General features: G+C 37.6%; 1 protein-coding gene across 1 annotated transcript in view; it reads left to right on the top strand.

The window, feature by feature from the left end:
• Positions 1-3,699: 3,699 nt before the first annotated feature.
• tiam1a (TIAM Rac1 associated GEF 1a) overlaps positions 3,700-21,388 on the top strand; it is a 61,814-nt gene continuing 44,125 nt past the window's right edge. Inside the window, exons 1-2 of the mRNA XM_016240556.1 lie at positions 3,700-3,884; positions 21,180-21,272. The gene's annotated coding sequence lies outside the window, so the exon portion shown is untranslated. The remainder of the gene's footprint in view (positions 3,885-21,179; positions 21,273-21,388) is intronic.

Below are 21,388 nucleotides of genomic sequence, written 5' to 3'. Positions count from 1 at the left end.
ATATATATATATATATATATATACACACACAACATATGTATGTGAGTATGCATATATGTATATATATATGTATGTATGAAGCACCAAACAGGAAATAATTATATAGAATCTGAATATATAAATGTAAATCAGATAGTTATATAGTTGTAAGTCTGAATATATAGAAGTAAATTTATGATATTTATATAGAAGTTTATTTATAATATATAGTGTGTGTGTGTGTGTGTGTGTGTGTATACACACAGTAAATCATAGCATTTTGAACAAATTATTGTGGTCTTTCGTTCTGGCTTTCTTTCTTAAAATAGAGTAGAAAATAGATCTGGCCAGGAGATTATGAGTCTGTGTAAAGCCTATGTAAGTCTAGAAACGTAGTTGATTTTAAATATTCTTTCTTACTCTCTTTCTCCTCCCCTTCATCCAGCACGTCACTATAGACGTAGGTTTTGTCATACTCAGTGGTCTGTGTGAAATGCTCTAAATCTGTCCCTCCCAATCATGAGAATCCTGGCCACACAGCCGCCCTCATCTTAAGCCTGACCCAGAGACACTTTACCAGAGTTACAACCAGCTTGATTACTCTGTATTTGTCACTCTTTCCTGATTTATACTTCTGTGTCAAAACTACGTAGTGCGTAGCACACATGCTCACTGATGTGCACCTCTCCAGAAATGTAACAGCACGTCAATTCTAAGTGCAGGCGCTGTGATTGGTCTGCTAGAACCCTTCCCTCTGTATGTATTTGAGTTTTGTGTTTTTTGCACTTTAATATACTTTAATGTTACACCTTCTTATTTAAAATAAACAAAGCAAAGAACAAGTGTATTATCATTTATTATACAACATAGCATTATACATCACTTTATAATGCAGTTGTCCACGACAAACAATGTTGTTTTGCCATGGTACAAGACTTTGTGGAGATTATAAGAGTGCCATCTTCTCCAGTTCTGTTGTCGTCTCCTTTTTATAGTTGTAAATAAATTATTTGCCGCCGTCACGACTGCTTCTCCGACAAGCTGCTTCTTCTTCGGCCTTTGCCTTGATACTGTGGGTTACACCAGCAACATGCCCGTGGACACTGCAGACTAGCGGCCTGCATGTGTAATTGCACGTCGACGCAGAAGTATAAATGAAAACCGACGCATAGCCTACGGCGTAGGTCTGATGCAGTAGTATAAATGTCAATGTCAATTTTATTTATATAGCACTATTAAACACAACCATGGGTTGACCAATGTGCTGCACAATAAAAACATTTCAATAAGACAATACAAAATGATTACTAAAAGAAACAGTACAGTAGAAAGTTCTCATTGATAAAATGCCAAATCAAAATGGTAGGTTTTCAACTTGGATTTAAAAACCGATAGTGAAGGTGCAGATCTAATACAGAGGGGCAGAGCATTCCACAATCTAGGGGCAGCAACTGAGAAAGCGCGGTCACCCCTGCATTTAAGCTTCGACTTTGGGATGCATAATAATCTCTGGTTGGACGACCGGAGAGACAAGAGGGGCCAATGTTCAGGCAATAAATCAGATAAATAAGCAGGGGCCAAACCGTTTAATGATTTAAACACTTAGAGAAGAATTAAAAAATTAACTCGATAGCGCATAGGCAACCAGTGCAGAGAACGTAAAACTGGTGATATATGATTCCATTTTTTGGTACTCGTTAAAAGCCTTGCAGCTAGCAACCTCGGCGTCCGATCGCAGGCCTTCCGCTCCTTGAGTTCTCTCCAGCGGTGGAAAGCTGATTCGATATTTACACGGGTCCTACTTCTTGCCATATTGCCTTAAGCCTTCTTTTGTTCCGCAGACATTTTCCTCTTTTGTTTTTTTATCCGCCATCTCTATCTTTCTGTTGCTCGGCTCGCTAATGTCCGTCCTGTGCACTGAACTCTCTCTCCTCCACATCATGTGTAGACACGCCCCTTACTGCTGATTGGCTACAAGTTTGTTTTGCTATTCGGCCCGAATCAGTTTTCTAAAGCGTTTTTGAAAAATCGCTTACCCGACCTTTAAATCGCCAAGATTTACTTTCGGTGTACTACGAGAATCCGACGGCCCAATCAGCCTTAAATCTGAGACCATGCACGTGTGCATATCTGTGTGTGCATGTCTATGTGGACATGTTTGTGTATGTGTAAATCTATACAGTAAATGGGGCTGCACGATAAATCACATGTGGTATTTAACATGCATCTTGTCAGTAAAGCCCGTTACAGAACCGGCTTTACTGACAAGATGCGCGTTAAATATCACATGCGATTTATCATGCAGCCCTAAAATTAGTTTGTAACTTTAATATGCTTTTTCAATAGTATTCCTAACTTCAAACTCTCTCTGTACTGTGACACAACAGCATGAAGGGGTTGGTTCTGTGGCAACCTGTAGAGGAAACACTCAAGGAATGTACATGCATGCATACACCTATGGTTTCTATTCAGTAGGTTTGTAAGCACTAGTTACTCATTGACCAGCGTTTACAGTGGGGTCTCTGAAATAATAATACTGCTTCTTTGTATAGTGGCGGCTCCCAGCAGCTTGCCGTGGGTTAAATCCCTGATCTCCACAACTAGGATCAGTGCGGAGTTTCCCACGCCCCCCTCTCCCACTGATATACTAGCCAGAGGCGGATATGACCCGCAACATTGCACAACATCTCTGTTTTCAGCCATAAATCCATAGAAAAACAAGGAAGTTTCTCTCTATAGGCCTGATCTGTAATGTGTGTTATGGACTTTGGACAGGCTAGACACCTTTAATTTTACACAATTAATCAATGAGGTTTTGAGGAAGAGGTCCATTTGTTCAGTAGATTATATTGTTGTATATCTTAGTATTGATTGTTCAGTGCAACATTGAAAATACTTGTCTTTGTAAAATCTGACAATGAAAAAAAAGAAAACCACACATGAGCTGCACATTAGATGTGACATGGGAATACTTTATTGACATTTTTTTCCACATACAGCTTTCCCAAGCATCAGTACACACACATTAAAAAACATTATGCATTACATTTTAAAACCTTAACCTTTTATTTTATACTAAGCTGTAATGAAACAATATTTTTAAAAATGTAACTTTTATTTTACATTTTATATTTTATTTTTTTATTTTATTTTATCTTTATCTTTCATTTAATACCACAACATAATGTGTGTACATTTTATTTTACTTTTTTTTCATTTTATTGTGTACCTTTTATTTTACTTTTTACTTATTATTACTTTTACTCTCATTATACCACAACATATATATATATTTAAAATTTTTATTTTACATACATAACACCACAACTTTTTTAACAGTAATTGCATTTTAAAGGTTTTTTTATACTTTATAGTAAAATAATTAAAATATATGACATACATGTATTATGTTGCGGTATTATGTGTGTATGTGCTTGTGTGGGTCTTGTGTACATAAGTATGTTATCTTAGGGGCTCAGCGGCAAGCAATTTAAAAGGAAACGGGGTGTCTCAAAGCTTAGGGGCAAAGACCCGGGCTGCGTGCTGGCAGATACTGTTGATCCAGAGGAGGTGAAATGAGAGAGAGAAGGAGAGGGGGAAGAGCAAGGGGGGAGGTGAGAAGGAGAGGGGGAGGAGAAGCAAATGGAGGAACGGGGAGGGTTGTGCAAATGGGTGAGAAAGAGAGCGAGAGAGAGCACGCACACACCCCTTTCTGCGATCTCAGCGGACAGACTCATCCTCAGTGTGTTGTGGAGTTGTGATAGACAAGAGACACAGACTTGCAGGATTACAGCCAGTACTTGGAGGAGACATTACCTGTATAAACTGAGCTAGAAGACATTCAAACTTCTAATGTTTGGATACGTTATTGAGGAACAAAAACGGACCTAGGATTTACCTCTGAGGTATGCCACACTACCAACTCTATTTCCATGCTGTTTTACTGTCTCCAATTGCAAAATGTCTTTGCAATTGGAGACAGTAAAACAGCATGGAAATAGACAATTTATGTCTGTCTGTTGGACTTTCTCTGGGTCCCCTGGGACTGTACTCGAGTGGTCGGCTGACAGTGATAAATGCCACACTGCTTGGTTAATAAGGTTTACTTGCCATAGAGGCTTTAAAAGTATGTCTTGTGTGCCTTTGTTGGACAATCAATATGCCGAGTGTATTTAAGTGTGTATGTGGGGTTTGTTTTGAGAGGTCTCAAAAACAAACGGTACTGTAGTCATAAAAACCTCTCATCTAGATAGAAATGCTTGTAAGCCAAGGAGGAGGATCCATCAGTGTATATTCTCTCTCACATGCTGCCTTTGTGTGTGCGTGTGAATTTTCTCACTGTATGGAGTAAATTTCTAAAGTTTGCTCTATATTTTTGCTGTTCTGGCACAAATTGTCTTAAGTATTAATATTTTTTGTAAGTAGAAAACTTGAGTGACAACATGCCTGGTTAAGTTCTTCTGTGTTACATGTATAATGTGCCTCATTTAAAAGTTTTACTGTAAACCACTAGAGCAGCTCCCGGTTAGTTCTGTATGTGTTTATGTGTAGGAGATTGTATACAGTATGTGTGTGTGTGTGTGTGGTCTACAGTTCTGTGGAATGTGAGTCATTGTGATGAGATGACTGAAAAAGCAACTGAGCTGAGATTCTGAGGAAAGATACAAAAGAAAAGCAAAGTGAAATACAAATAAGATAAAAGATGATATAAGTATATAAACACCTAAAATGTGTTTAAGCCAGGTAAAGAGACAATCAAACCTGAAAGAAAAACCTAGATGCAGTGGACCACTAATATTTATACTGGTCTGTCTGGGCTTAGGGGGTCACTGTTGCAGGTCTCAGCTGTTCGCAGTCAGACAGAGATGGCACACGGGGTGCCAGATTCCTCGGTCGCCTGAGGTCTCCCATCGGTCTAGTGTCTTTATGAATGAATTACTGACTGGCCAAACAAAGACTCCTGCGTACTTCAGTCTAGAGCAAACACAGCAAAAAATTAACCACACTCTTCCTACACCATCGTATCATTGAGGTCCCCCTCAGAAACAGACTGGACAGAGACTACCCGTCTCCTTTAAGAGCTTATATCTGGACTTTATCATGTGCGTCTGTCTTTCTCCCATCATACGCTGTTTAATCTATGGATTAGACTCGATAAACACACTCCTTCCTTTAAAAAGGGCTATCACACAGTCAAATTGATTTCCAAGTGCCCAGTAGTTTGGGTCAATAAGTAGCAGACAGGATTGTTCCTCAAATACTAGGCATAAGATATGTTAAAAACCACATTAACATGTAAAATACAGGAGATTCTTTGGGAATTGCAGACCTTGCGGTAGTTGCTGGTTATTCAAGTGAAATGGGACATGTGTGTTCAAGCATGAGTGTGTGTCAGTATCCATGTGCTTGTATTTTAAACCCTTTATTGGTCTAATACTGTATCTGTATAGAAGTGTGTTTGTGTATGTATATGAAGGCTTAGGAAGGCAATCATGTTGTTCTGCTTTGCTCTGTAAGTGTGTTAAGTGGAACTAAGTAACAGAATGGCTTCACTGTGACCCTCAGGGCATTTCTTCCTTCTTCTGCCCCACTGAAGCAGAGGGCATCAGGGTGAAACGTGGGGGGTAGAGAAGCTATATGTGTGTGGGGGGTAGGAAATACGGCTTAAATGGGCCACAGCACCGCCATAGCATGTTTAAAGTATACATTAACGAAGCTAATGAAAGAGATGAGGAGATAAAGAGAGAAAGGTGAGGTTTGGTCTTCATAAAAAGTGTCTGAATGAAATAAGGAGGGAGAGAGCACTACCATTTAAAAGTTTGAGTCAGATTTATTTTGTTTTGTTTTTGGGAAAGAAAGTAATATTTTGATTTAGCAAGGATGCATTAAATTAATCAAAAGTGGAAAACAACAAACAATGAAACTTTCAGCAAATAGAAAAAGACATTAAGGCCACTTTGATTGATTTCTGTTGCACCTGTATTTGATCTTTTTTAAATAGGTTAGGTTGTTTTGAGAGTTGTTTCAAAGCATTTATCTCTAAACTTGTTACAGATACTCTAAAGTAGTTTCATGCTGCGATCAAACACACAGTCATTGTTCTCACTGACAGTTCATGAATACATATAACCTAGAAACCAAATGACAGAAAGGATCAAACAAGAAATGCATAACCATTATGGATTATCTGTGACGTTGTGTCCTCTCTCTGTAAACCCATCAGGAATAGTCTGTATTGTATGAGATATTATAATCCTCATGTTAGATGTGTATGTGCAAGACCTGACAGATATTCCCCGTTGTCTCTTGCTAATGTCTGTTTCTTAATGCAGTGTGTCCTCCATTCATTCAGCGTGTCCTCCTCTTTCAATATTAGCACTTGACTGGTTGTTTAAATGTAGACCCGCAGGAGGTGATGAGGAGGGGGTGATGGGAGACAAAATGAATTAGAAACATACATTTGTGGCTTTGTTTCACGAGTTCTGTGTGTGTGTGTGTGGGGGAATTGTAGGTTTCTAAAAATGTCCCAGAAGAAAAAACATTCATGGTGTTGTAGCCAATAAGGTCACAATATCTGACCTTTTACATTTAACTTCTATTAAAGGCAGGAGAGCAATGGGACATTATTGAGTGAAGTGGGTTTTTTTTTCCAAGTACTGTAATTTGTTTATAGGAACATGCCTAAAGTAAGGGTGTGTGTGTGTAAATGGTCTTGCTGACGTTTGTCATTCTTTTTCATAATGCTACAAGAGGCATCTCTTCTGGTCTAAATCCTGTAGAACCAGAAAATTTACATTTCTAACCCCAAAGCAGGAAGACTCATGCACAAAGGCCTTGATCTGACACATTTCAGATCACTTTAATCTTCGAAGATCTTAGGACCGCAAGCCTGTTGAGATGGGCCACACAGCTGCAGGCAAACCACAGATTACTTACTCATTCACTTAACGACTTTAGAGAGACTATTGACAATAATAATATTTAAAAAAGAGATAGGGAGAATAAAAAGAGAGAGGGGGGTTGTTGGGAATTAACCACGTGAACTTTTGCACTCTAAATTTGTGTGAGTCTGAGATTCTCAAAGTAAAGAGACACTCAGTTCTTGAAAGGACAGTTCACCCAAAAGTGAAAATTATTTTATCATTTACTCATCTAAAAACACCCAACCTGTATGACTTCCTTTCTTCTGGAGAGCACAAAGGAAGATCTCACCAAAAGCTTTCAGAAGACCACTTTTACGATACTTTTGTAGTTTTTTTTTCTAGTCAGTTTGGATCTTGACAGCTCTGGACTTCATTAACTTTCATTGTATTAAAAAGTGTTCCATGTAAATGATGAAAGAATTTTTAGATTAACTATCCCTTTAATGCTGCTTAATCAAACTTGTTCTCATCTCTGTTTGTGACTAACATTCTTTCAGTCAAAGCACAAAAGAGACTCCCATTCAACACGGGTTATCAGGGAGAAAAGATTGTCTCTCTCAATATCCTCCACTGACCTGGAAGTGATCTGATCTTGATCTGAAAGGAGAGACTGCTGTTGCATGCTGGTCTATTTTACTTTTCAAATTAGCTTTCTTTTAAGCAGAGGCCTGAGTGTCTTCATTCTTGCCTTGTGGCATGCGGGTGCAGTTTTTGTCGAGCCTCTTCTGCTTGTTTGGCACAGAGGAGAGGTTGTGTGGATAAAAGCAGCCTCTTGCTTTCAGCAAAAGCTTTTTCTGTGACTCCAGCTCAATGCAGCACAAATGCACAGGCTGTGAAGCTTCACTGTGGCTTTTACATACAGCAGGGTCAGGATTACAATAATATAAAGTCACACACTTGCTGCCTGGGGCATCGTGGTACCGTTCGAGAAAGATTACACTCTTCGTAGTGAGACACGTTTTCTCTTTGTTAGCTTTATGGTGTAAGGATCCTCTAGGCAATGTGTCATTATAAATATCACAGATGCAATCTCTGAATCCTGGCTTTAATGTTTATTTTCAACTGCACTAGAACTATAACTAATTCTGTATATTCTGGTGTAGAATTGAATTTTCCCCCCATTAAGTTCACTTATGATGTTAGTCAAGGTTGTTGAACCAAAAGTTAAGTGAACCAAAGTAGAAATAGTAGGTTGTGACTCATTATCGCCTGCGGCATACCTCAAGGCTCTGTTTTGGGGCCTTTTTTGTTTTCTTTATATATGCTCCTTTGAGAGGATCTGTTGTTTAACACACCAAGTCGACGGTCGGCCATCAGCCAACGTCGGGCCGTCGGTGAGCATCTGTCGGGCTAGTTCGTTTGGTGACGGCTCTCGTCAGGCTCATGTCGGCAGAAGTTTGCCTTCGAGGCCGTCGGTGCAAGTGATAACTCTGATTGGAGGTTCAGTTTAGCGAATTAGTTAGTGTCTGAAAATTAAAGTGAAAGTGATGAAAACGAGCAAGTAAATGAAGGCGGTACAGACAGAAGTCTGTTATAATGTTACGTGATCTTTCCCAAGCATCTAATATGCAAATATTTTCATAGCATGAGCCGCTTAAAATGAAGAAAGTTAAGAACATAACTGATATTCAAAATGTTAAGCAAGCACTGCTTTGTTTACGTTACGTATATCTGCGTATATCTCGTATATCCTTATTTCGGTTTCTCATTTTAAATGATGAAAATATACTATTGATAGCTGCTGATATAGACAGTTGATTCCTCTCACACAGGTGCAAGAACGCATGTGTTAGTTTGCAGTCGGCTGTAGTCTGTGCGATGTGTTCAAGCATGGCTTTTTGGTCTGACGCTGCCGATGAGACAACACTGTCGGCTTTCGCCACTGCTAGTTCTTTGAAGTCGGCTTGGTGTGTCCCGGCCTTTAGAAACATAACATTGTATACTATTGTTATGCAAACAATACTTGACTCTATCTATCGCAACATCAGTTGACAATTCTGACTTATAATCTCTATTAAAACATTAAAAGTTGGGTGGCTATGTTTTAGTTTATGCCATCTCTCTATACTGCATGGTCTTTCATATGTAAATATGGGCAGTCACATGTTAATGTTCTCCTAGAGAGGGCATTAGTATTATTGCAATTTCTAAATGACTAATTTTTGTAAATAGTTTGTGTGGACTGGAAAGGGACATTTGTGTTTTTAAATATTATACAGTTGTACTTCTGATGTTTATGAAATGCTTAGATATGATCCTATCAATACAAACTTCTGTTTCATGAATTGCAGGATTTTGGCAGAATGAGCAGCCTTCTCATTAGCAGTCTGGTAAAGTGGGTTCACTGCTGACGCACTTTGATGAGACACCTTCTGTGGGACATGACAGCCTGCTGAGGGGGTGAAAGTGAGATCTACAGTGTATATGGTTGGGTATGTGAGTGTGAGTGGTTTTTGGCTGTGTGCTGGCAGGATGTGTGTGAGATTGAGGTGGTTTTTAAAGGAGAGGTTGGTCAGCAGCAGTAAGTCTAGCTCTGAATTGAGCCTAAATAGTGTCGGGCACTGATGTGGTAATGGGGTATTGATCTGTAGTGGTTTGGCCGATGGTGTGCGTGTGCTGCAGAAATAGCTCTATTGTGTCTCTGTGGTAAAAGGCTGAGTCTCACTAGCGCGCACACACACACACACACAAAATATCATGATGAAGAGATAAGATTCTTTGCCTTCCAACCATATAGAAATAATCCAGCACTGAGCTCTAACTTTATTTCACCCATAACCACAAACCAGTATACATTCATGGAGGGCATGGACAGTTCCTGTAAAGTTAGTTCCACTTCTTGTGAAAGAGAATGGAACAATGTAGCAAAATTAACCGTATTTTTTATATATTGCAATCAAACAATAAGAATATACAATATAAGGTATAAAGAATAACTTTTTATTTATTTTATTTTGTTTGGTTTTATTTTGTTTTGTTTCATTTTTATATCTTTAATTTTATTGCAAAATTAAATCTAATCTTATGCAATTAACTAATATTTTGTGCTTTTGTTTTGTTTTGATCAGATCTCTCTTGGCTTTATCCAGCAGTACTGGTTAGCCTCTGACTTTTAATTTGACTTTAAAATTAGAGAGAGATACATAAATTGAAAAAAGAAAGAAATGAATGAATAGTCAGAAAGCTATTCTTCTAAAGAGCTTTCATTCTGTCTTTGCTTTTGTAGTTTGTCTGTCTGTCTTCTGTTTGCCTGTGACATTCCTGTCCTTTCAGGGCCCAAAGCAAAAGCTCAAGTCTTTCAACTCCCTGCCCTTTTTTCCTCTCCCTTCATTTCTTGAAGGAGCACTTTGTTTGTGAGGTTCTGCTTGTTGACGCAGGTGCAAAAAAATGAAGCTAGAGAATAAGAGAGTTGAAGAATGAGAGAATGACGGAACTCCGGCACTCAAGATTACCCCTCCTTCCCCAATGAAGTCTCTTAAGGTCCTAAAAGATGGCTTGAGGCCTTATGAACACACTCATTTCCTGTCAGGGCTTGTAGGTTGTTCTCATCAGCTGTGGAAGTTTCTGTCCGTTGGTCTCAGGTGTGCTGAGGAAGGGCTGTAGAGCACCGGTGTGGCTTTCAGTGCCTCCTCCACCCCTCTTTTCCTTTCCACTGGGGTTTCCTGCCAGACGAGAAGAGCTGTTGGCTTCGAGCCAAAGTCTTATCCTACCTCTCATTCACCGTCAGCAGCAGGAATCCCAAAGCTATGAGTGTGTGTGCTCGTTCTGGATGTGTGAACTGCCAGTATTAGTGGCCATTCTCTCACACAACACCCATGTGTGCGCTGAGAATTTGTTCAGCCTGAGCTTGCCATGGTGCTACAGACTGGACATAAAGAAAACTGTGATCTTTACAACTCTTTCCACTCTGAGATATGACTTATATGGTGTCTTGGCCCTGCAAGATATAAGATATGGTGTCTTGGCCTTGCAGTCAGTGAATGTCTAAGTATGTTGCACTGTGGTGCTCATACAGTAAATGCAGGTTTGAATCTGACCATAGTACTCTCTCTGTAATAAAAGGCATAGTTTTTTTTGTTAATCAGTACATGACGTATCTGCAGCTGTGACCAAATCCACTATTTTCACTCCCTCTTTCCCCATATAACGAATTATGGGAAATTCACTTTTGTAGGAAATACTGATAGTCTGGCACAGCATATATACTGTATATGGTTGTACAAAATGCCTTGGACATTTATCATGTCTCATATGCCTCATGATTATTGTATTATATATATTAGAGTTGATGAACAAATTGGGGCTTTTCCCAGGATGACCTCAACATGCGTTTTAAAAGTTTTCTCTTTTATTTTGATATTTTAGCTTTGAATGAGAGAAGAGAACACAGCAGCATCCAGACATGCTCATCCACATTCATCCTTTTGTCTCTCAAGCGTGTCATTGGAAGTGTGTAAATTGTGAGCCCTTCAGCCAAACATACTCTGATCAGTGAGAGGACCCATCTGCAGTCCTCCTCCTCCTCCTCTTCTCTTCCTGCATGTCATCACTCCATTTTCCCCAGACAGAGGACACAAATTAGCCCAATTTACACTCCATTTCCCCCAACTTCACTGCCTCTAACCTGATAATGACTGGTGCATCTAGATGAATTAGGATGATGGCGATGAATTGTGAGCGGGTGTGGAACATCAGGATATAGACATGAGTGTGGCCATAATGATTAATCTCACACACACCTAAAAAAAAAAGCAAAATGCCATGAGAAGCCATGTGTTACAGTGATTTCACTGTGGGTATGCGGTGATGTTGTGAAGTGGACGTAAAATCACTGTAACACATGGTCTCCAGTGACTTGCTGCTTTGTAAAAAATGTCAGCACGTGAAAAAGGATTAAAAAACACAGATGTTCTGTTAATAATGTTTACTGTTGCCAAGCAACAGCAACTTGGATTAATATGGAATGTTTGGTTAGGTGTATTAAAATGCCTTTGAACATGGCTCATTCAATCAGAATTCAGTAAATAGCAGTCACTATATTCCCATCATATAGCATTTTAATAGAGGAGATTATAATAGAATAGACTATAATTATAAAGTTCAATTAATAAAATAAAATAAATAGGTTTTTGATAAATAGAAGTTTTGCATATGACCTTACTAAGACACTGGGCTATCAACACAAGTACAGACCAGAATTATGGACATACTGCTTTAAGAATATAACAGAGAATATAATAGAATAGAAAAACAAAAGAATACATTTACATTTAAAATAAAAATATCTCAACACCTTTGTTTGAAAGTCACATTTAAAATTATAAAACAAAATAAAATAAAAAATTAATTGCAATACATAAAAAAATCCAACTGGATTTCAAACCACATTCAAGTGGATCAGGTGTGAATTATAGACTTAAGAATAGAATAGAATAGAAATAAATCATTTACATTTAAAATAGAAATATCTTAACACCTTTGTTTGAAAGTGACATTTATTTATATAGTGCTTTACACAAAATTGTTGCAAAGCAGCTTCATGTTAATAAACAGGAAAATAACAATGTTAAAGGGATAGTTCACCCAAAAATGAAAATTCTGTCATTAAGTACTCACCCTCATGTCGTTCTAAACCCGTAAGACCTTCGTTCATCTTCAGAACACAATTTAAGATATTTTTGATGAATTCTGAGAGCTCTCTGACCCTGCATAGACAGTAATGTAATTACCATGATCAAGGTCTAGAAACGTAGCAAGGAGATCGGTAAAATAAACCATGTGACATCAGGGATTCAACCGTAATTTTACGGTGCTTACGAGAATACTTTTTGTACACAAAGAAAACTAAAATAATGACTTTATTCAACAATTCGTCTCCTCTGCATCACCATATAGCGGCATTTTGGAGAGTATCCACTGAACGTAAACCGCACATGCTGTTCTGTGTCAGCTGCGGCACACATTTCTACGTTGTAGACGTAGTATTTTTGGGTGAACTATACCTTTAATGTTGTAAAATGAATCAGTTATGAATCTAATTCAGTTTCAGCTGTAAAGCAGCTCAGTGACAACAGTGTCATTTTTCAGAAACTTTTTTTACTAAAGCATTGTCAGGACAAGCACACATCAGAATATAATAAAGGAGAATAGAATAGAACTAAAAATAAATGCACAAAATAAAAATACATTTAAAATAAAATAAAATAATGTATGAATATCTCAGCACTTTTGCTTGAAGGCTTTGCACATGACTTTTCACTAATGCACTATCAACAAAAGCACAGATCAGAGAGATGAATGTGACTTGAGACATTGAGAGAAAGTGTTTCGGTCCCCTATATGTGCTACCCGCAGTCGGTCTCCGTTAGCTTATTTTACCAGTGTAATTATGGAACAGCAGACTCTGTCTCCTCCTCAGAGAGGTTTAAATGGGTTGAATGAGAGCAGCAGACGAGATATGTTAAGCTCTGTGTTGGAGATGAGAAAGCCTTTGAGGAGCATACAGTATGGCCACTGCACATAGAGAGGGGTTTATGAGACACTGTATAGGCTCTCGATAGGGCTAGTCCTGATCCAACTTCATCCGCAGGTCAGCAACCTTCAGAAAGAGAAAGATTTGAAAGGTCCCCCCTAAGGATTTTGAAAGAAACTCAGCCACAGATATACTATTATTTGATGTCAAGCTGAGGTATACATTTGTAGATTACAGTACACATGTGAACCAATCCCTGAACCTTTTTTTCCCATACAGACTTTGATTTTTACACACCTGATCCACTTGAATGTGGTTCGAAATCCACATTCTTTTTTATTTTCAATTTTAATGTATTGAAAATAAATTTTTATTTATTTTATTTTTCTTTTCTTTCTTAACTACCTTTTTTGTCAACCTGATGTCAAACTGATCAGCATGGGATGTCACTCTGGTATATTTATCAGTCTTTCCTCTTTGTTCTTTCATCATCACTCTATCATTAACACGTCTGAAAGGCAGATATAACATGGTGTTCCAGGTCATGGTGCGTTATTGAACAAAAGAGAGGAAACCAGTCTGGTGGTCCCAGAGGAAATAGCCACAATCCCCCTCCACTCTGACTGGCGGCAGATTATCTATGAAGTCACATTATAGATTAAAAGCTATGAACCAATTTACTTTTTATATCATTTTTAGCACTGGCTCAAAACTCAGTGCAGGATGTTAAGTGTGAAAAATTAGTCACATTTAAATTTTTGGCCATATTTGTTCTTGCGCTCTTATAAAAGAAGCAATCGAATAATAACACAAATAATGATAAAGCCACATTAGAAACCAAGACGGACTGTCTGAGGTAGATGGGGGGGTTCATTACAGGTTCATTGAGCTCTGCGGAGCACGGACACGGACAAGAGCCCAGGGACATGATGGAGGAGTCCTGTCCTGTCCTTTGAAGGTCTTCAGAGCTAGTCCTATGGAAATGGTTACTGATGCTGTCATGCTGAAGGGTATACGATAGGACTTCCTTTTTTCTGTCATTTTTTTTTTCGTTTTTGTAGTTTTACATGAATGATTGAGCTATTGTAGGTTTTGGATGTTGAATATGAGATGGGTGTTAAAATAAAATTTAAAAAAGTGGACATTTTGGGGGCCTTTGTGACACTGTTATGGATGGGACAGAGGTGACAGGAAAGAATGAGGAGCAGAGGGGGGATGTGATGAGGAAATGACCCCGGGTCAGGCATACGGAAGTGCCACAGTTCAATAGCACTGCAAAACATTGCAGTTTTTTGTACAATTAATGTATATATTAACTACTCTTCAATTTTGTTTAGATTTATTATTTATGTAATATAATATACTAAATATTGTATTATATATTTAAAAAATGGTAATATCATTTTTCATTAAAATACAAAAAAATGTGATCAATATATTTTTAAATGAACGTTTACTATTATTTTAAAAATATAATAATATAATATAATAGGTATGTATTATATTATACTATAATGTATTATATTATATTATATATTAATAAATGGTAATAACATTTGTAATTAAACAGAAAAATGTAGATAAATATATCATCAAGACACATGAACTTTTCAATAAAATTTTGCTAAGATTTTCAAAATGATATAATAGGTATTATATATTATATTATATTATATTAATGTTTCATTGTAATATATTTTTTTAATAAAAATGTATATAAACTTTATCAAGACATGTTATTCAACAGTATTTTCATGTTGCACCGATGTGAATATTTCTCTGTGCTTGTTTTTCTCCCTCTTTCCTTGAAAAAAATGTTAATCTTTCCATCCTGGTGTGCATAAGGTTTCCATGCGTTAATACAAGTATCAAAACTATGTGAACTATATTTCGTTACCGGTGGTGATAAGCTTCTTATGAAGTCTCCTCTTTAAACTCTTCTTAACCCCTCTCACTGTCAGGCTTTCTCTTGTTCTCTGTCACTCCTTTTTCTTTTCCATTATTCCTAAGGGTGTTTCATCATGGCTTTCAAGTCCCTCTCATCTCAAGCTAAGTTGGTCATTCCCTGTCAGGAATCCATGGAAAAATGTGAGAAATGGGGATAGTCGCCCGTGGGCAGGGTGGGTTTCTGGGTGCTCAGAATTTCGGGTATTGTTTAAAGAGACATGCGCCAATTAGCAGTGAATGTGGATGGACTATTAGAGGGATCTTAAATTGGTTTCCCAGGCACAAAGAAAAAGGTCAACACTATTACAGTGGGAGTGGATTTATGGAGCTCCCATGAAACACTCAAAGCACTTTTCGAAATGACCTGCTGGGTTTTCATCTCAAGTTCAGTTCAGCATGTTTTTGTAAAATACTTCTTAGGTGTGTTGACTAAGCAGATTTACACTTGTTATGAACAGAAAACAAAGCAGAGGAGCAGAGGGGAAGAGAGATAATGTTTTACCCTTGTTTAAACAAAGGTGGTTAAAGGATAAAAGAGAAAGAATAAAAGAAGTGCACCTATAGATCACACCACACAAAGGAAAAAGAAAAAAGATGTCAGGGCAGAGATAGAGGACTTAAGGGAAAGAGACATTATTATCTGATACCTGAGAAGTTTGTTTGTGTGTGTGTTGGGTGTTGGAGGGAAGTGTGTCTGGGTGGGGACTGTGTTAAAAGTGTAAAATATTTGGTGGCCGTTGTGGCAGGAACAAACAAGTTATTTCCTCTCCTATTGCTAGTCAGTCAGAAGAGACATGGTGATTGTAAATATAAACAAAACAAAGCGATTCATGTTTGTGCTAGTGCCATTCTATACTATTTTGGTATTGATTCTACTCACGATTCCATAACAACATTTACACAGAAACTGTGACCACAATATTCATCAGAAACCTCTGCAGATTTCTGTAGAATTCAAATATCAAACAACTGGTTATGATTTTCTCATAATCACATGCTGTTGGTATAGCTGTCAATTAGAGTTGGGTGAGTATATAAGATAGGGTCAGTAAAATGTTTTAATGTTTTTGAAAGAAGTTTCTTCTGCTCAACAAGGCTGAAATTATTTGATCAAATACACCATAAATAATGTAAATAAAAAAGTAATAAATAATAAATAAAAGTAATTATTTACATTTTTTATGTGATTACTCCAGTCTTCAGTGTCACGTGGTCCTTCAGAAATCATTCTAATATGCTGATTTAATGATCAAGAAACATTTCTTATTATTATCAATGTTGAAAACAGTTGTGCTGCTTAATATTTTTGTGGAAACAATTATATATATTCTTTCAAAACTCTTTGATGAATATAAACTTAAAAAAACAACAGCATTTATTTGAAAAATAAATCTCTTGTAATAATATAAATATCTTTACTGTCACTTTAGATCAATGTAATGCGTCCTTGCTGAATAAATGTATTAAATAAACCTTATTGACCCCATACTTATACCATATGCATCAATATAACAACACATAACTCAAATCATTAAAAAAAAAAAAGATTCGAAAGAACTGATTTGCAGAAATGAATCAAACTTTCACAAAAATATTGGAATATTTGCTACTTTGGTTGCTACTTAGATGGTCCTTAGAAAACAAATGGCCAAATAACATGTAGTATATTATAGCATATTATAATTGTTACAATATTCACAAAATCGGTTCATTTTATATCATCGAATCAAAATGAAATAGAATATATTGTAAACATATGATACTATATGGGCCAGCACTAGTATCTGTGGGGTAATCAGTCAGCAGCGACAGACAAAGACAGTGTGGGCAGTGATTATTCTTGTGTCTTTGTCTGCGCTCCCTCAATTATACTAACAAGAGTAGATTGTGCACATGCAAAATGACAGATTCCATCTGGGGGAACAATGGAGTATTTCTAATCCAGTCTCTTCTGTGCTAACTCGCTCTCCTTCTGTCTGTCTGGGTGTGCAGTTAAAAGCCCCGTAGTCTTCCTCAACTCAGTGCAGCAGTGCTGGGCTTTGGGGAGATTTTAAACCTTGCTCTTTGCCCCAGGCCTTAAAGACAAGCAGCAGAAACAAAAAGACTGATTTGGACTAATGGGAGCATGTTTAAGGAACAAGAATAATGCATTTGAGTTTGCTTCCCCCTCATTTACAGCAGTCATTGCTTTTCTTTGTCTAGTGAGCATCTTCTCTTCCATCAGAAATGTCTAATAAGAGCCTCCCAGTGCTTTTTTATATTTATATTATAATATCTGACTGAATTAAGTTTGCTGACTTGTCAGAGTTTATTTGAGGCTGCAATTTTGCCGTAGTTGTTCTCAAGCTGGCCTGTCTGTGCTTTAATAATTTATAATGTGATAAATGGAGACATTTCAGATGATTATACTTCAGTAATTGTATATTTTGTGACTCGTTGCTCCACTTTTGAATTTTGTTTCAAAGAGTGTTATTGGTTTCACACCCACTTATACCTTCCTACCATCTGTTCACTCAGTTTTGAGAGCTAGAGGAAGCTTACTGTGCGCTACTATAAACTGTTTTATTAGCTGCCATATTTCTCATAAAGGTTGGGATTGTTTTGTGTCACCTGTAGGTCTGTATTAGCTGTGTGAAGTAGCTGGAGAAAGCTAAAGACTACCTAAAGAAAGTAAAGCTGTGATAACCTGCTTTTTTAACAGTCGACTCGTGCTGGTGATCTATTCTACAGCCTCTCTTTCTCCTCAAACAAAAGAGTATCTGAGGGAGGGAGCGGGACGTTCGGTAGAGTCAGTCCGTTTCATTATTCCATTACAATGCACACCCTCCTCACGGTGTGTGTGTGTGTGTGTGTGTGTGCATGTGCTTTAATAACACAGCTCAGGCTAGCACATCCTTCACAGTGAGGGAAGTGAAGTGGAGGAGGTGTCCTCCTAAGTGCTTGTGATTAAAGTTTCACAGTGAGACACTGCAAAACCCAGCAGGCCATTCCACCACCACACACCCTTCCTCCATCCTCTCCACCTGCCTTCACCCTGCAGGAGACGTCCGGCTCCGAGACAACAAAACATCTAGCGCATTCACAAACAACAACAATACATACAAGCATCTTTTCTCACGTTTGTGAGTTTTACGTAGTAATCATCACATTGTATTTGTGCTAGCATAGGGTCTATTGTCGTCACGCTGAGATTTATCACACATTATTACCGCTGAATCCCAGCATCACGTAGGTGAGGAGTAGGAGGGAGGGAGAGAGAGTGGGCAGCTGGTCACTCGGTTCATTTGCTGACTCACGTTTGCCGCTCTGCTCATCGGGATCACGGTTTCTCTCATCGATTTTCACTAACCTTTTGGTTATGACTGCACTGACATTTTAACTGTAGATCCCCGCTGAGATATTCCATCTGGAGTATGTTTTCGAAGCCGAAGATTTGATATTTAATGCAATCAGATCATATGGTAATAGATCTGTGTTTGATTAGCGCACAAATGCTTATATACCATCACAGTCCACATTAAAAAGGGAAAACAGACAGTGGAAAGGCAATTTGGCGGCCATAATGAGCAGCTATTTCCATTTAAATACAGCTTTGATTTTCCAGAATGATTGAAATCAACAAAAAATGCATGAAAGGTTGTATTTACAAGTTGGTGGCACATGAACGCTACCACAATGTCATAATTACAAATTTTCTTTGAGTCCAAGTTTCCAAATTGGGGGCTTTTTAGTGAGAAAATATAGCAGACGCAATAGATGCAGCATCTAAAACTAGCTAAGTTAGATGTACAAATAACGACAGAATACATAACAGTTCTGTTTACAGCAACTTCATAAATGGAATAAAAACTGGTGCTGCAAAACGATTAATCGTGATTAATTGCATTAAAAATAAAAGTTTGTTTACATACTATATGTGTGTGTGTACTGTGTATATTTATTATGTATATATAAATACACACACACATACTTGTGTATATTAAGGAAAACTATGCTAGATTTATATATAAAATATTTATATTTATATATAATATAAATGATATACAAGTATAAATATACAGTATACATACAAATATTTTTTTTAAATGTGTGTATTTATATATACATAATAAATATACACAGTACACACACATATAGTAGTATGTAAGCATAAACTTTTATTTGAATGTGATTAATCGTTATGCAGCCCTAATAAAAACATCAAAAAAGCAAAAACATGCCTAATTCACACAATTTATTTATCATTCTATTTAAGTAGTTTAACAAAAAAACCTTGCTGTACATCACCATCTTGCTCTGGCCAAAGTGATTTAAACACTCCTGACCTCATAATCACAGCTTCTGAACTCATAAATACAAACTTCCCATAACGATTTGATTGCACCATGTGCTTACATTTAATAAAACGTGACCAAAAAAGATGTCAAATTGGTCTTCTTTAGCTTAAATGTGGTTAAAAGACTGTATACTGTCATGCTACGAAAAAGGGAACATTAAACAGTTTATAACAAAGCAGAAATTGTGCAATAAAGCATTTTTTGTAATATAGATATTTTAAATAAGGCTGACAGGATAGCAGATTTACGAAATACATGCAACTCTAAGAATAGCAGGAAATGGGAACTCAAAACTATTGCAAAACCCATTAACTTTCCTTCACTACTGAAGATGTTTTTTTCCACTGCAAAGTTTCACATCTCACTTGAATCACTGATATAAAAGCTTAAATGTCATGTGGAGGACAAATCTAATGGTAGTAGCATGAAGGAGGGGGCATGGATCAGGAGGAAGAGCATATAGGCCATAGCTGCGAAAACAAGTGAACTACATCGAAAAATGGTGTCAACTCTAGTTTATGTAACTCTACAGCAAGGTTAAGTAGACTGCAGTGCAGTACTGAGTTTTTGTACCGCTACTCTCATGTACACCAACAAACATACACACAACAGCCAGCTGTCATCTGAGGATAGAGATCGTCAGATGGGTCTCCATCTCTCACTTTATTGGCCTTAAGGTCTTGTTGACCCTTACTGCTGAAGCTGGATGTGATCCAGAGACATACAAACTGACCCCAACAAACACATGCACACATGCTTCTGTTACACACACGGTTTGAATCACAAACCCTCTGCCAGTGAGTAAAAACTAAGTTTGTGTGGTTTTTATGCATGTAAACGTTGTCGGCACAATGCTAGAGTGTCGCCAATGTGGTCCTAGTCAAAAGAGCCCACCTCACGTTTCTAGATATGGCTTGAATATGTCCTTCTATACAAGTTTAAATGGATCCAGTGTGTTGTAATGACTGGGAATTCTTTCTCTTCTTTTTCATTATTCTTTTCCTCTATTTCTATCTCTATCTCCTGCTTAGTGGAACAGTGTCATTCTGAGGCTAATCCGTAAAGTGTGCTTCGAGTGTGTAGTCTGAACCATCTTCTCATATGTATACCTGCTGCAGTATGGAGATGAGGCTTTCTCTCTGCTCTCCTCTCTGGATTAGAAGAAATTAGGTCAGATTGGCATTGAAGAACATATAACTGGGTTCAGCTTTAAGAATTCTGCTGGGTAGCCATAATTACTGTATTGTTGGCTTCTTAAGGAACTGAGACTAATCTCAGAAAATTCTTCCTCTTGTTCAGCAGGGAGGGTGTGAGAAGTATTGTTGTATAAGTGTGCATGTTTTTGTAACCGCACCTTGGAACAGGTGAGCTGTCATGTTCTCATATGTGTCTTGTAATCCACCCTTTGCATACTTAGAAACCCAAAACCTTATTTATGAACCGCTATCCAAACTATCCTTGTGTCTAGACTTAATCTTTCATGTTCCTGTGTTTAAAATGTGTGTTATGTTTCTTTTCCAGGGAAAACTGCCTTAGGGGTGATCAAGACCATGAGGTCAGTAAATAGGAACATGGCTGTCTGGAAATGCATCTGATCCACTGGTTCTGCCTCAGGTACTACTGCCGATCTTGTATAAATTATGTCATGTACTGACACAATAGAATCATGGTTTTGAGGCTACTCAAAACCTAGTGAGCTACCTCGCTGCCAACTGCAGCAATTGAGTTCA

Source organism: Sinocyclocheilus grahami, unplaced genomic scaffold (assembly GCF_001515645.1).
Source record: "Sinocyclocheilus grahami isolate Dianchi unplaced genomic scaffold, SAMN03320097.WGS_v1.1 scaffold593.1, whole genome shotgun sequence".
NCBI classification, from domain to species: domain Eukaryota; kingdom Metazoa; phylum Chordata; class Actinopteri; order Cypriniformes; family Cyprinidae; genus Sinocyclocheilus; species Sinocyclocheilus grahami.
This window is presented reverse-complemented; position numbering and strand designations above follow the sequence as displayed.